Source organism: Panthera onca, chromosome A1 (genome assembly GCF_046562875.1).
Source record: "Panthera onca isolate mPanOnc1 chromosome A1, mPanOnc1 haplotype 2, whole genome shotgun sequence".
NCBI lineage: Eukaryota > Metazoa > Chordata > Mammalia > Carnivora > Felidae > Panthera > Panthera onca.
This window is the reverse complement of record NC_138339.1, coordinates 85703238-85720437: the sequence shown is the minus strand read 5'-3', so window position 1 is coordinate 85720437 and position 17200 is coordinate 85703238. Positions and strand designations below refer to the sequence as shown.

Sequence of the window (17200 nt, the reverse complement as noted above, 5' to 3'; positions counted from 1 at the left end):
TCTGGCAGTGAAAAAGTATCTTGAAAACTCAACAGATTAAAATATGAATAACTATGGGGCACCTGGGTGGCTCAGTCGGTTAAGTGTCCTACTTCGGCTCAGGTCTTGATTTCACAGTCAATGAGTTTGAGTGAGTTCGAGTCTTGCATCGGGCTCTGTGCTGACACAGCTCAGAGCCTACCTAGAGCCTGCTTCAGATTCTGTGTCTCCCTCTCTCTCTGCTCCTCCCCCACTCGCTCTCTGTCTCTCAAAGATGAGTAAATGTTAAAAAAAATTTTTTTTTAAAAATATGAACAGCTAAAGCAGGAATCTGATAGAATCCCATAAAGGAGTCTTGACCCATAGGAAATAATTAGGATGGTTGTACATATACCACACAAACACAGAAGAAGCAACTAAATTAACTTTTGAATGCTGTGTTGTTTGCCTAGCAAAAAGATATTTGGGAGGTTGGCGCCATCTGCTGGCCAAATACCAGCTTTTCAGATTCCCTTTTGTGACCTTGTTTTTCAAGAAATGTTGTGAATAACTTTACACTTGCTCATAAATAGTATTAATTAAATAAGTAAAAATTTTTCAAGTGCAATTTAAAGAACTTGTGCACATAAAATTAAGACATACTTCTGTACAGTATAAACTGGTTACATGACAGAATTTCAGTCCTGAGTTTTTGATATTTATACTTGGTTTTGAGAGACTTACACAGTTAAAATGATCACCTTTTTCTTAATATAAAAGATTTCCAAAAAATAAATCATATTTGTCTCTGTTCAATAAAATTTAAATTAATTTTTTCAGATCTAGAAAAGTTTGAGCTAGGGGTGTGTGTGTGTGTGTGTGTTTAATATCAGAAATTTTTTAAATACACTAAGAAAAAGGGGAAGGGAGCTGGAAATAACTTTGTTAGTGTCTCCTTTGTGCTCAGCATTGTGCAAGATCTTTTAGGTAGGTGGTCTCCTTTACTTCCCACAGCCACCCTTCATATTAGGCAGTGTCAACTCAGTTTTAACTGTCCCAGGAATTAAGTCTAAGACATTAAGGACACAAATGTGAATGTTTTGGGGGAAAGGTAACTTTATTTTAACAGAGTGATTGCAATTGCTCATTTATGAAGTTATCCTAGAAAAACTGATTTAACAGATTTTTTTCGATCTTTTTCTTTTGTAGTGACTGACTTTTATCATTGTTAGAGTATGTAGGTATTTGATTTAATTTTACTTTTGGGACAATGAAAGGCAGAGTCATTTGTGTTCTTTCCTACCATACTTTTGTTCATTACTGTGTCTTCAGTAACCAAAGGAAGCATTAAATGTTAAGTAGATGCTCAATGGGTTTTAATAGAAAGAAAGAAAAGAGAAAGAGAGAGAGAGAGGGAAAGAGGAAGGAAGGAAGGAAGAAAAAGGCAGAAGGGAGAGGAGATAATTTGCTGCTTGGCACATACAAGGCTTTGATAAAGATACAGTAAGAAGTTTCACCTATTACATTGGGGTATTGGGGAAGTGAGGTGGTGAAGAGTTAACATTTATCAGAATTTGTTATATGCTATGCACTGTTAGGCACTTTACACCTGTAACTTTCTAGATGTTTACACCTGTAAGTTGCTAAATGTTACTTTACACCTGTAACTTGCTAATGTTTTACAAGTGTAAAAAGTTTTACAAGTTACAGGTGTAACTTTCTAAAATGACCAAGTGAGGCATTTTTTATTGTTCCCATGTTTACAGATGAGAAAATTGTGCTTAGCTTGGTTAAATTGTTTATCCCATGTCACACAACTCACAAGTGGCACAGTCAAGATTTGAATCTTTATCTGCCTGATTTAAAAGACCTATGTAAATTTATTCACTCATTCATTTAGCAAACATTCACTGAATGATGTATCATTCTTCTCGGAGAACCTCATTTCTTCTCATACCTTATAATATCACAAATAGGACAAATAACCCCCAAAGTATTTCTTCAGTCAAACCTTTCTTCTCAACTCTAGACTTGTATACCTGCATGCCTTTTTGACATTCCCACTTGGCACCCTGTACATACTTCAAACTAATATGTACAAATAAAATTCTAGATTTTAGCCCCAAATGTGTCTTTTCTTGGGTATTTATTTTCTCTGAAAATTACACAACTATCAATATAGCTAATAAAATAAAAAAACTTCTTTCTTTGTTTCTTTTTCTCTTTCTTTCTTTCCCTTCCTTCCTTCCTTTCTTTCTTTCTTTCTTTCTTTCTTTCTTTCTTTCTTTCTTTCTTTCTTTCTCTCAAATCTTAGCCTCATATTTTACCTGAGGTTATAAGATCTGTTCCCTACCTCCATCTTTATTTCTATCTTGCTTCCCATTTGCTAGTCATGCAGGCATTCTGGTAGTTTTGAGAACGGATCAAGCTCTTCCTTAAAAAAGGATTTTGTACTTGCTGTCATCTTCCTAGAATGTTTCCTGTTCTAGGAATAGGAACAATAGAAACAATAGAAACAATTCCCATTGTTTCTTTCAGGTCTTAGCTTAAATGAAAAGTCCTCAGAGAAATTTGGTCTTGACAAGCCATAATTAAAAAAAAAAAAAAGTACGTCCCTTGTTATTCTCTATATCATAGTACTCTGTTCATTTTCTTCCTAGTACTTGGAACAGTCTGGACTTATTTTACTGCTTTGTTTACTTGTTAAGTGTGTCTTCACATAGACTAAGTTCCATGACTCACTGAATTTCTCTTTCTAGTTCATTGCTGCAAACTTGTGAAGACCTAGCCCTGGGCTTAGGTCTTAGAACCTGGGCTTAGAACAAATATGATAGATACTGGCTGAATCAACAAATAATGTTCAACAGAACCTCTTAATGGATTCCTGTGAATTCTGAATGCTTTCTCTGGAGCCCACAATTATATCCATTTTACAAACAGGAACTATTTTGTGTCTACCAGAATTTTGTCTTCAGCCTCTTTTATTTTCTCTTACAGCTCTCCATGGAATAGAGACTACTAAATCTAACCCTTTATCCCAGACATTTCTTTTAATATTAGGCTGCAGTGTTACTGTGAGTATTCTGGGTATAATGCAGGTAACTTAAACATTTCTTTCAAAGGCAAACTGTGATTTTCTCACAAATTCTTTTCTTTCTGTATAATATATCTCAATTGATGTCAACACAGTTCACCTGGTCCACTAAATCTGCTAGCAGTGTGAGTCCTAACTGACTACTATTCTGTTTCATCCTGTATCTAATCAGTGAAGTACAGCCAATGTTAGCTCAGATATGGCTCTCAATCTGATTCCTTATCATACCCTTGCTGCCTATGCTATAGCTCCTTGTCACAGTCCATCTCAGAGAACTTTCATCTGTTTGTTTGCAGGAGAAATTCTAAACTCTTTCTCACAACATGCCCTGCCATGCTTATCCTTTAGGAATTAGCTGAAATATTTTCTGTGTAAGGCTTGATGGTCACTCTCTTTTCTGAGATCCCACACTTCATTGTGGACATGTTTAATTGACCACTGATATTGAATTGTGATCTGTCCACTAAATATTGGACTTTCATTTTTTAAATTTATTTTTTAAGTTTTTATTTAAATGCCACTTAGTTACAATACAATGTAATATAAGTTTCAGGTGTGCAATATAGTTATCCAACACTTCCATAAGACACCTGGTGCTCCATCACAAGTGCCCTCCTCAGTTCTCATCACCTGTTTCACCCATCCCCCTCCCCTCTCTGATAACCATCAGTTCTCTATAGTTAAGAGTCTGTTTCTTGGTTTTCCACTCGCTCTCTTTTTTCCCTCCCTTTGCTCATTTGTTCTGTTTCTTAAATCCCACATATGAGTGAGATCCTGTGGTATTTGTTTTTCTCTGACTGACTGATTTCACTTAGCACGGTACTCTCCAGCTTCATCCATGTCATTGCAAATGGCAAGATTTTTGTTATTTTTTATGGCTCAGTAATATTCATACCCCACATCTTCTTTTAAATATTTGGCTCTTACAAAGCAGGATCTGACTGACTCCAGCATCAAGCAAGGTGCTTTTTGTATTATGGTGTTTAATGACTATTTAAAAAAATAAATGATGATCAGGGTTCCCCAAGTTAAAATGCCTTGTGTGGAAGATTTGCACTTAAGTTCTCTCTTTTGCCTTGTGTAGTGTTGGCATAAAGAGACACTTTCAGGAGATTTTATACCTTTCTGTGATATACAGCATTTCTTCCCTCTGTCCTATATATTAATCCCAAATTTGTGACCTAAAGAAAAATGACATGCTTCTTATGCAAACAGAGCCCAAGATTAGCCCTGCCTTCCAAGCATTTCATCCAAGTTCCTTCTATAAAATGACATTCTGAACTTGGCTTATTTAGATTATGTTGTGTACACTTCATAATTAATTTAAATTTTTTTTAACGTTTATTTATTTTTGAGACAGAGAGAGACAGAGCATGAACGGGGGAGGATCAGAGAGAGGGAGACACAAAATCTGATACAGGCTCCAGGCTCTGAGCAGTCAGCACAGAGCTCGACGCAGGGCTCGAACTCACGGACCGCAAGATCATGACCTGAGCTGAAGTCGGCCGTCCAACCGACTGAGCCATCCAGGTGCCCCTACTTCATAATTAATTTAAATATGAAGATTACTATAGTGCACTAAAGACTGATGAAAAACTCTCTGTCATAAGGGAATTCATATATATATATATATATATATATATATATATATATATATATATATCTTTTTCTTTTTCAGTCATCAGATATAAGATTGTGACTTAAAAGAACAGGTTAGATGAACTATCCACTTTATTTATTTAAAAAATTTTTAATGTTTATTTATTTTTGAGAGAGAGAGAGAGGTGGGGGAGGGGCAGAGAGAGAGGGAGACACAGAATCTGAAGCAGGCTCCAGGCTCCGAGCTGTCAGCACAGAGCCCAGTGTGGGGCTCCAACTCACAAACTGCAAGAGCTGGACCTGAGCTTTATCGACTGAGCTACCCAAGCGCCCCGACCTCTCTGCTTTTAAACAAACATGAGATCATTTATGTCATGTGGATTTTCATGCATATGTTCCCTTTAACAACTCATTAGTAAGTTCATTGTAGATCAATAAACTAATATAGGAATAAACTATTTTCAAAACATTAGGGCAGTTTTTATGTTAGGTTGGTTATTAAATATTATATGATATTCTTACAAATCGAATGTTATCTCCCATGGGATTTTATTTAGGTTCAGTAAATATCTTTGTAGACTAAAACAGGAGTTGGAAACTGTGGCCAGTGGGCCAAATACAGCTTACCACCTGTTTTGTATAGCTGTAAACTAAGAATAATTTTTGAGTTTTTAAGTGGCTGAAAAAAATTAAAAGAAGAGTGACATTTTGTAACCTATGAAAATTATATGAAATTCAAATGACAGTGCTTATAACTAAAGTTTTATTGATATACAGCCATGTTTATGTATGTGTATTCTCTATGACTGCTTTTGTGGTACAGCTGCACAGCTGAGCAGCTGCAAATGGTCTGCAAAGCCTGAAATACTTACCTTCTGGACATTTACAGAAAACATTTGCCTGCCCCTGGTTTAAAATACTATAGTCAAGACTGTTCATATTCCCTCAGGTTCCACCCCTGTAGTGCAAGGGCCTTGTCACTGAGGGCTTTCTCTGGGTCTGAGCACCCTTGCCTGTATTCTCAGCAGATCTAAAGTGTCCACAATCAACACTTTTGGGGATCAGTCCTCAACCATGATAATTAGTGGATAAATACTGATAGGTTAGGCATGTTCAACACCAACAGAGTTTTTTTTTTTTTTTTTTAGGGGCTATCAAGTCTGATTGCCCACAGTGCTAACTGCCTTGATAAAACACCCCTCTCTGACTTCCCACCCCACCACAGTTTTTCCTGGGATTTCCTCTCAAATGAGCTACTTGCACGAGAATCCTTGATGCAGAGTATGTTTCTGGGCGAAATCCATACTAAGACAAATGTGAATTATTTGTGTATATCTATTATTTAGTGTGTCACCTTGATGTATAAGCTACTCAGGTGTGATGAAAAATTTACAACCAAACATTTGGGCCATTTGTTTCCCTACTTCTAAAGGAAAGACAGGTTTTATTAATTGATAGTTTTATTATGTGTGACATTTATCAGCCAAATTGATCCTGAAAGATGCAGTTTGATAATTTTCTCATATTTTTCAACATAAATGCCTATTCCAGGGGAGTTATTCTTGAAGTACTGAATTAATTTTTCATATTGTAAAATCTTCCTTTCATCCTTTGTGAATTTTTTATTTTCTTCTTTTTACTAATAAAACTTTTCTGCTATGTCTTTAGAACACTCAAATTTTATTTTGCATCAATAATAGATGGAAACAAACACAGCATAAGAGATGGCCAAGATAATTTTTTCCATATGATAATTAGCTATAGGTACAGGATGTTTAAGAATAAATATTTCAAAACTCTGTGGAAAATGCCCATGTGTTTTCCTTATATATGTCTCATACTATTTCCCTAGTGGTTAGTAAAAATCAGTAGATAGTGTCAGACATAAACCTCTTCCATTTATCCTTTGTTCAAGATTCTATAGGCATCTATATCTTGAATAAAATTTTAATATTACTATTTAAATTACATCATATGTTTTTTCATTTTCTTAATGAACATAATACTTGATGCCCCTAAACTATTATGAAGTATGGAATAGATATTTAAGATATTTAAATCTTAAATATCTGTAAGATATTTAAATCTTAAATATCTGTAAGATATTTAAGATATTTTTTTCAATATCTGAAAAAAAATGGAGGAATAAAATACTTGTTTTGGCCACATGAATTGCTTTATTGTCTAAACAAACAGACTGCCTCAAATTGCTTTGAGATTCCCAGGTTTTACCTCTGTAGGTGTGTGTGTGGTTGCAGTATATTGTTTAAAGATTTTGGAGACATGGTTATATGAAAAAAAGTTGAATTATTATGTTTAAAATACTACCATTTGTGGGGTGCCTGGGTGGCTCATTCAATTGAGCATCCAACTTTGGCTCAGGTCATAATACTGTTGTATTGAGACCCACAAAAGGCTCTCTGCTGTCAGCACAGAGCCCGCTTCAGATCCTCTGTACTCTCCTTACACCCCCACCACCACTGTCTGCATCTCCTCTGCTTGCACTCCCTCTCTTTCAAAAATAAAAATAAACATTAAAAAAAATACTGCCATTTGTGTAAAAAAAATGCCCTAGTGTGTATTTAGGATGATACACAGGAAACTAGCAGTGGTGCTTTTCTTTGTGGAGAGGAATAGAGACTAGGATTAGTGATGACAGGGAGACATAGTTTTGACTCTTTTTCACTGATTTGTGTTGTTTGTGGTTTTGTTTTTGCCATGTATGTGAATAACTTAATAGGAATTTAAAAAGAAAAGAGGGGCACCTGGGTGGCTCAGTTGGTTGAGAGTCTTAACTCTTGGTTTCGGCTCAGGTCATGATCCCAGGGTTGGGAGATCGAGCCCTGCATCAAGCTCTGTGCTGGACCTGGAGCCTGCTTGAGATTCTCTCTCTGTCTCCCTCCCTCTGCTCTTCTCCCCTGCTCGCACTCTCCCTATTGAAAAAAGAAAAGAAAAGAAAAGAAATGGAAAGAAAGAAAGAAAGAAAGAAGAAAGAAAAAGGAGGAAAGAAGGAAAGAAAGGAAGGAGACTCTTGGCATTACAGGGACCCAGGTGTGAATACCTGTGAAGCCACTTACCATGTAATTGTATTCACATTTCTTAATCTCTCTGCTCTCATCTATCAAGTGCAGATAATAAAATTATGATACATGATTTAAAGCACATAGCATACTGCCTGGCACATAATAAGTCTCCAATAAGTGGTTATATGACCTTACACAATTATTAATGTTTAAGATAATCTTCTTCCTTGACTCCTTCAAAGGGTAGGCTTTTTGTTTATCCACTCACTTGACACATGTTTTTTGAGCATTGGTATTGACAGGCACAATAATCGGCTGAGGAAGTCATATTGCATCACTTCTGCCGTACTCTGTTGGTCAAAGCAGTCACAAGATTTAAAGGGAGGGGATGTGGATTCCACCTGTCATGGGAGCAGTAGCAAAAAATATCAGTCATCTTCAGTCTACCACAGGCTGCCTTCTGGTTGCAGATTATTTATATCCCTCTCACATGCAAAATATTCCAAGGTCCTACAAAATGTTATTCTGCTACAGCATCAGTTCAAAATTAAAGAGCTCTTCATCTGAATCAGATCCAGATGTGGCTGAGGCTCCTCATACATGGTTGAGGTTGTTTGGGTACAGCTCCTTGAGTTCAGATCCAGTTTCTCTGAAGACTTGTACATTAAAAAGAGCAGTTATCTGTCCCTCTTTGCCATGCCAGCCTTTCCTGTTGCCACCCTTACATGTACCCTGGTAGAACAGAGAGATAAGATCACCAAAGTAGACATTCCCATTCAAAAGGACAACAGAAACCCTATAGCACTTAGTGATCAATAGTGGTCAACGTACATAGAAAAAAGGCTCCCAAAGATGTCCATATCTTAATTCCCAGAACCTGTGAGTATTGTTACCTTACATGACAAAAGGAATGTTTGCAGATATGTTAAAGTTAAGGAGTTGAGATGGGAAGATTATTCTGGATTGTCCAGGTAGGCCAATCTAGTAACCTGAATCCTTAAAAGTGGAAGAGGAAGACAGAAAAGTGAGCCAGCCAGAGGCTGCTGCTGGCTTTGAAGATGGAGAATGAGGTTATTAGCCAAGGAATGTGATGACCTCTAGAAGCTGGATTAGGCCTTCCATTTACAGCCAGCATGAAAATAGGGAACTCATTCCTGTAATCTTAGGGTACTGAATTTTGCCAGTAACCAGAACTAGAAGGAAACAGAGCCCTGCTGAAAGCTTGGTTTTATTTTGGTAAAGCTCATACTGGGTTTCTGATCCAGAGAACTGTAAGATCATAAATTTGTGTTTATCCACTAAATGTGTGCTAACTTTTGGAGCGCCTGGGTGGCTCAGTCGGTTAAGTGTCTGACTTTGGCTCAGGTCATGATCTCCTGGCTCTTGAGTTCGAGCCCATGTTGGGTTCTGTGCTGACGGCTCAGAGCCTGGAGCCTGCTTCGGATTCTGTGTCTCCTTCTCTCTCTCTCTGCCCCTCCTCTGCTTATGCTCTATCTTTCTTTGTCTCTCAAAAATAAATAAACATTAAAAAAAAATGTGTGCTAACTTTTTACGGTAGTGATAGGAAACACGTACTCTGACCAGTAACAATTCTGAAATCCATCTGGGCACCAGATCTTCCCTCTGTGTCATTCCTTCTCATCCATGGCCCGTGTGGCGGTGGCCAGAGAAGCCCTCTCCCAACCGTCTGTAGAACAGTGGTAGCACTATGGGCTCTTCTCCCTCACCCCCTTTAGTCTAAGTTGGGGGTGCTTTTGTTAGTACAATTTTTCTAAAAGTTTTGTGGGCTTTCTATAAATCTTGCTGCGGTTTATTCAATTAAATAAAAGCCACATCCACAAATCTCTGTAAGAGGTCCCTTCCTGGCCTGCCTGCCTGTCAGGGTATGTGAGACAAAGCCCATGTTCATCATAGAAGCCTGCTTGTCTAGTGGAGAGGGTCAGTTTTTCTGAAGTCTTATCAAAAAGTCTTAGAGCCACATTGAAATAATCTTTACCCTTCTTATTCCTGCTTTGAGGACCTCTTGCCATCTGGAGAGGCTGGGTACCAAATCACTTTGGTACTTTGTATAGCTTTTCCCTCTGAATGAAATCATAGCAAATATTCTTAAATGTGTTGTCTGTTCTTGCCTGCCAGCTGATTATAACATAGTATAAAGCAATTGTTCTTTTTTTTAAAGTTTATTTATTTATTTTGAGGGAGGGGTAGAGATGGGGGGAGAGGGAGAGAGAATCGCAAGCAGGCTCTATGCTGTCAGCGCAGCAGAACAGGTCGTGGGGATTGATCCCACTAAACATGAGATTGTGACCTGAACCAAAATCAAGAGTCGGAGGTTTAACTGAGTGAACCACTCAGATGTCCCTATAAAGCAATTGTTTGTAATTCTTAATACACACCAGAATCACTTGGGACTTTACAAATACTGGTACCTGGGTCTTATATGCAGAAATTTCTAATTAATTTGTCTGGGGTGTGGTCTGGACAGTAGTTGTTTTAAAAACTCCCCAGGTGATTCTAATATGCATCCATGATTGAAAACAGCTGTCTTTAACATTTTACGATTGTTTTTAATTAAAGCAAACTTTAAAACATATTTATTTTGTCTTGAACTTCTAAACTTTCTTTTCTCTGGGAATTTCCTAAAGGACCAAATGAGTGATAAAGAAGTATTGTTAGATTTCCATTTTATTAAATTATTAAATTCAGAGTAAAAAACCCATATAGCGTTTTAATTTTATAAAGTCATTGTGACACAAATAAAAAATTTCATAGCTATCCTACGAATAGGGTGAATAGATGCTTTCAATTAAGTCTATGGAAATATTGTTTTTATTTTGTGGTTTTTAAATCGGGCTTCTATATTAGGCACTCTGGGATGATTATCAATTCTTTAGTAAACTGTTTAGTTTATGGTAGAACATTACATTTTATAAGAATGAAATAATGTGAATAGGACTTCCCCTTACTGCCTGCAAATTAATGAATCCATAGTTGTCTACATGACTATGTGTAGCTTTAAATGTGGAATATTCTGGTTCATTACGTGCACTCTTTGTGACCAATGTCTTTTAAAAACTGATTTTGGTTTGCGTTAGAAAGAATGCTTTTCTTGTTCAGCAGCTGGGTATGAATTTAATTATTGGAAATAAATATGATCTAATGTTTCATTGAGTTTTCTGAATAACAGGATAATTTGGTCAGCATTACTATCTAAAAAGGGCTGGAAGGAAGCCAAATCACACAAGAAGCAAGTGCTCTGGTGAGGAAATTATTAGCAAATTCATGTTCTTTACTCCATTTAATGTACAATTAAAAGTGGGTGTAGATTTGCCTGATACTCTCAATGCTTCTGTATCTCATAACTTGGTTACAGAGAAATTTTATGATGCAAAAATTGATGTGTGTTCTGTGTTTTGCCGTGTGAGCTCATAAACAAACACAGTGTATTACTTGTATAAGAAGTGTAAAACTGCTTCTGACAGTGGCAGCTGATTTGAAGGTGTGAGACCGGGCAGCATGTTGCGGTGTGAATGTGTTCTTGGCACTGCAGGTATGTAGGCTGTGGTGAGAAACAATGTTTGAAAGGTATAGAACCAGAAACTAATCATATAGGAAAAAGACAGAGGCTTTGTTGGATTAGAAAAAGGTCAGGCATTGTGAAATTAAAAGAAACTTTTAGAATCCAGCAGTGATTAAAAAAAACAACAACAAAACAACAACCCTGGAATCTATCCACTGTGCTAGAAGATTATTATTTTGTATTCTTTTTATAGAAAATATGACTTAATTGTTGTCATTTGAAGAAGTGGTCAAGGAGTATGCAGATTAAAAATGTGGAAAAACAATATTGAAAGTCTGTCATATTTGTCAGCTTTTAAAAATGAATACATCATTATTTCTTTTCTCATTCTAAACCAATACTTCTGTGCCATTTGAAAAAAAAATATGTAATGCTACAGACCATACAAATATGAGTCTGCCCCTATCATTCTCACTGAGGCAGTTTACTGTAGTGTGCAGACTTTTCCTTACCTCCTTCCAGATCATAACTTCCTTACACTATCTTATTTCTTCACTCCCGTCTTTAAATCTGTGGTTCTACTGATGACTGGTTCACGTCAGGGCTAAATGTCTGTCTATACTGATTACTGTTTGGGTTTTTCTTCCCTAGTACATGATTGCCTACCATGTTAATGGCAATTCATGTGCTACCTTTCCACTGCAGCTGTGTATACTTTCACAGCGTTGATCTGGAGAGACCAGGCCTTAAACTTCTCCTGGGGTAATTAGTGTGGGAATTTGGGGACATTGTTAACTGTTACATAAAGGAAAAAGCACCACAGAGGCTTTTAGGACCTCATAAGTCATAGCCATTTTCTCTTCCTGTGTTTGTCTCTACTTGGAAGCTAAGTTGAGTTGAAATGGACTGATCCAGAATATTGAAATGAAAACATTCAGAAGCCAAAGGGGGTGGCGTGGGAGGGGGAAGAGGTGATGAGAGGGGAGAGAGGGAGAAAAGAGGCGGGAGGGAGAGGAAAGGAGAGAGTTTGATTTGTAGATTTGCAGTTGGGCAAATAACTGTTAGCTCAGTAGCTAGTAATGGGGACACCTGCAAACTTCCTTAGGTGTAGGATATGATAATAAGGCTTTCCTGCTGATTCCATTAGTTAACCGACCTCAGGAGGTGATTTACTTCCCTGGAATGTAAAAAGGTCATTCCTAATACTTACTAATCAAGGTAGCAAGCTGGCAGTGTGCATGATACCAGTTTCATGAATGATCAAATCGGTTTAAGTTGTGGCTTATGCAGCTTTTGAAAAGTATTGTAGTAGTTCTTTGGGTACGGAAAAGCAGAGACCTCAAATAAAAATCTCCCAGGTATTTAAAAAAAGCCACCTAATGAAATTTAATTTCTAATATTGAAGGAGGATGGAAAAGTAAATGAAAGCTATATTGATGTTTTAAAATTTAAGCAGAAAAGGGTTATGTTAATTCAGAGATTTAATTGTATTATCTGGATCTAGGCAATTTAAAAATTGTAAATGATAGGGGATTGGGAGAGTATTTTTTTTATAAACTTTATGCCAACAAAGTGCAAGTGATATAAGTAATAAGTGCAGAATAAGTAGTTTCCACTGTGGTAAATCACTGTTTTGGCAAATATAACTTTTTTGCGTATTACTTGTGTAGGGATATCAGGAAACAGTACTATTGAAAATGATCTTAAAATTGTATTATCAAGTCATGATGTTAAGTAATGATTGGTAATGAAGTGGATTCTCTGTAGAAACCATTGGGTTTTGTGTGAGAGTTCAGTAGGGCAAAGTTATCATTGCAAAACTCTGGAGCTCATTTACTCACCAGCTTGTGATTAGCTGTGTCATAGTGTGCTACAGGTACCTGGTTGTTGAGAAAATTGTATACTTCTGCAGTTCAATGCAGAATTCCATGTTGTTGTTTTTTTTGCCCCTAATATTCTTAGTAAGTTCTGTTTGATGTGTTGCAAAAGTCTGTTTGTGTGTTAGCATCTGTTCTTTGACTTTCTCACCCGTGAAATGGCATCGTCACATTGGATAGGTGTGATGAAGCGTTCTATTTCGCAATATATTTTAAGCATTTTTCCTTAAGGAGCCCAAGAATATACAATTATCCCATTTATTAAGAGATTATCATGCGAGAGACTCCATTGTACAAAATAATATGTGTATCACCGAGGTGTTTTTGGCTTTAAGGAACTAAGACTGTGTCTAGTGAGCTTAGGCCAAAAATGGAAATGAATTGAGTCAGAAACAGAGAAAAAATTAAAAATGTAAGGCCTTAGGAAGGTCAACAACCAGGGTGGCTCCAGGGATCTCTATGGTAAAAACTCATGGAAAGTCTGTTTAGGGTACTAGAGTTGACAGAGTCCTTCCACCTTGTGTGACTCTACTCAGGTTTTACATCCTAAGAGAGAAAGGCTGATTGAAAGCGTGGGCTGGAAGTCTTCCCTGGGCCAGTTGCGGTGGGGAGGAATTTTAACATAGCATAGTCTTGATCATGTGCTTGTTGTAGTAGACCTCTCAGGACTCCATGGAATAGAAACCCTTAGAAAGAACAGGGTACTGTTACCAAAACAGATATCCATTACACTAGCAGGACTTGAGTAAATCTCAGAAGAATCAGGTAGTAGGATAAAATAACTAACCTACTGTATTAGTTTACTAAAGCTGCCATAATAAACTATGTAGACTGGGTGTTTAAAGAACAGGAATTTATTTTCACAATTCTAGAGGCTGGAAGTCCAAGTAAGGCCTTTCTCCTTGGCTTAAAGATGGTTGTTGTTGAGGTGCCTGGGTGGCTCAGTCGGTTGAGCGTCCAACTGGCTCAGGTCATGATCTTGCAGTTTGTGGGTTTGACCCCATGTGGGGCTCTGTGCTGTCAGCTCAGAGCCTGGAGCCTGCTTCAGATTCTGTGTCTCCCTCTCTCTCTGCCCCTCCCCTGCTCGTACTCTGTCTCTCTGTCTGTCTCTCAAAAAATAAATAAACATTAAAAAAAAAAGATGGTTGTTGTCCTCCAGTGTCTTCACAAGGTATTGCTTCGATGTGTGTGTCCTTATCTCTTCTTTTTATAAGGACAATAGTCATATTGGATTAGGGCCCACGGACATGACCTCATTTTTACCTTAATAACCACTTTAGACCCTAGCTTCAAATAGAGTCATGTTGGGAGATCCTGGGCATTAGGACTTCAACATATGAAGGGGTGGGGGGGATATAGTTCAGGTCATTATACCTACCTAGTAAGTTACAGGTTAAATGACAGTGTATTTAACTGGCCAGCATTGTCTTCAATCAATGGTATCTAAAATATTGTTACCTAGTTTACAACATTTGTGTTGATGCCAAGGATTCAGGTATCATTTTGTGTGAATTATATTAATATATATGTGTACATATGTGTGCTTTGTGTCTAGGTATATATAGAATATACATACATATATGTACATATAGAATATATATACATATATACATATATATGTACATATATGTATGTATGTACATATATATATATATACATATACACATATACATATGTGTGTGTGTGTGTATATATATGTGTGTGTGTGTGTGTGTGTATATATATATATATATATATATATATATATGTATATTTGGTATGTAGCATTAGGTACAAATACCCCCTAAGTAGAGAAGACACACATCATTTCCTGTTTTGGCAAACTATGGCCTCTCTTGTTCTTAGAGAATTCATAATCCTTCATCCACCACTCAAAATAGCTATTGTTTGACACTCTGGTTCTAGGAAAGGCCCACACAGAGGTGACAGCAAGTAAAGCAAACCAAGGGTAAAACCTAAAATAGGAATTATTTTGTAACATATCTTTACTGGCTTTTCTTACAAATTCCTATAGTTCTTATGGTTTTTCAGGGGGTGGGTAGGTGGAGAGATTGTGTTTGAGATAAGGCCGTACATTTGCTTAAGGAAATCCTTTGTGTACAAGATTTGTTGTTTCTTAGATTTCTGACATTCAATAGCAAGTTATTTTTCTGTGTATTAAAAACTAGTAAACCTTATCTTTTAAAACCCTTACACATAAGATATGGATATCTGCTCATTGTAAAAATGTAACAATATACGAACTATACAGAGGAAAAAGCCAACATCTCTCTTCACATTTTCCCTCTCTTTCTCCATCCCATTCTCCTCTTGAATGACAGGCATGGTTAGAGTTTGGTTTGCATCCTTTCTGACTTTTTACAAAATTCTTCTCATAGTCATATAAGGACATGCAAAGAGTTTGGGGATATTTTAACTTTGACAGAAACAGAATTATAGATATTGTTCTAAAGCTTTCCTTTCTTCATCTAAAAAATGTTGCTATTTTGGGTGGAATTTTAATACTAAACCCCACCACTGATCCACCTTCTCTCTAGGATTTTTTTTTCTGAGTTGGAGATGATGATGATGATGATGATGATGATGATGACGACGACGACGATTACCTAAGCCCACTATAATTAACATACAACGTTATATTAGTTCCAGGTGTGGTCTCAAGGACTCTTGACTAAGAAACAATACCTCAATCGGGGAGGGGAGGAAGAGGGGAGCAAATTACAGTTAATGACTTCTAAAACAGGATAGCTGGGCAAGTGCCCCTATCTTTAGAAGGAAGTTTGCCTTATGTAGTGACAGTGGTCTGTGAGGGAGAGACCAAGAAGTCTAAGCAGGGCTTTTTGCTCCCTGCTTCCTGTCTCAGTCCTGTTACCTAGCTGGTCCATGGATACGCATGGCTGGCCTGTGCCTGAGCCAGGCTCTGCTCTGTGAACTGACAGCATAGGAGCAGGAAGCGATAGAAAGCCAGTGGAAGTCTTCTAGCTTTTTAAGAGTAGTAGCCCTGCCACCAGTAAAATTTGATCCAGGAATGAGGCTGATGACACTAACAATTCGTCCTCTCCTAAGACACAGAAGAGTGGCTGGGAAGCAGGTGGAGAGGTGGCTTGGGAGCATGGCAGAGGAGTGTGCCCTGTCCCGTGGGCTGCCATGGAAATATGAGCAGAATGATAGTGATTTCTTCTCCAGCAAACAAAGCTTGGAGATCTTACCATTTCAGCACACAGAGACTAAAATCATTTTAAAGGTGCCATTTTTTCCCCTAATAAATTTACGTAGGATTTTAGAGTTTTAAAAACTTTCATCATCTTTCCCTTGTTTCAGCATCACAACAATTTTGTGTAGTATCAAACAATTTTTGTTTGGTAGAGATGAGAGTAAAGCCTTAAGGGGGGTCAAGGTGTTTGTGAATTCAAGATCTCTGGTCACCTGGTTCCCTCTCCACTAGAACATACTGCTTCCCGTTAAATGCTGGTTTATGATTAAATTGGACAGGAAAAACTTAGGTACCACTTCAGTTATTTGTTAATAAGAACTGCTTTTCTGAAAGTCCTAATTTTACCTCTCTGTTATAAATCTGATTCAACAAGTGTTTATTGAAAACTATCATTGACCTATTTCTTTTGTATTAGTTTTTATTTTGGATTCCCAGCATCTGAACCCATCCCTCTGTTCAGGATGATTTTCTACCTTATTAATGTGGTTGGGGGAGGCATTTGCCTGTAATTATAGAACTGAAACTGACACTCGTGTATCCATCCTCCCTTGCAGCTAAGATATGTCTGTGTGATCTAGGCTTGGCTAATTTTTTTCACCCACCTTGACTTTCAGTCAGCAGCTAGTGGCCCAAGAAGTAAGGGCAGAAAATCCTCTCAGCTGGCCGGTGGTTGCCATGGAAGTTTTAGTATCCAGTCTTCAAGGGCAGTTAGGGACACAGGGGCAGTGAGACCCAGTGGAGCTTAGCACATTCCCTGCTCTACTTGATAGTGGTGCTGTGTCCTCTGGTGTCCAGCATCTAGCAGTGGTGGTACCTTGTCCCCATGGAGCTACTTTGGGCTGTGATTCTCAGTGTGGACTTGCTTTTTAATAATTTTTGCTCAGTCTCTAGGTCTGGTTCTCTAATATTGCAGTG

At 37.5% G+C, this 17200-nt stretch overlaps 1 long non-coding RNA gene across 11 annotated transcripts in view; it reads left to right on the top strand.

Moving 5' to 3' along the window:
- The window catches only part of LOC132681176 (uncharacterized), a 233327-nt gene that overhangs the window by 60383 nt on the left and 155744 nt on the right, over nt 1–17200 (top strand). The window contains exon 5 of one of the 11 annotated variants that reach the window (XR_013556087.2): nt 4413–4578. The exons of 9 other annotated variants lie outside the window; for them this stretch is intronic. This is a non-coding gene — a long non-coding RNA (uncharacterized LOC132681176). Of the gene's footprint in view, nt 1–2955; nt 3549–4412; nt 4579–17200 lie in introns of those variants that run through there. One more of the 11 variants, XR_013556084.2, reaches the window with a different exon arrangement.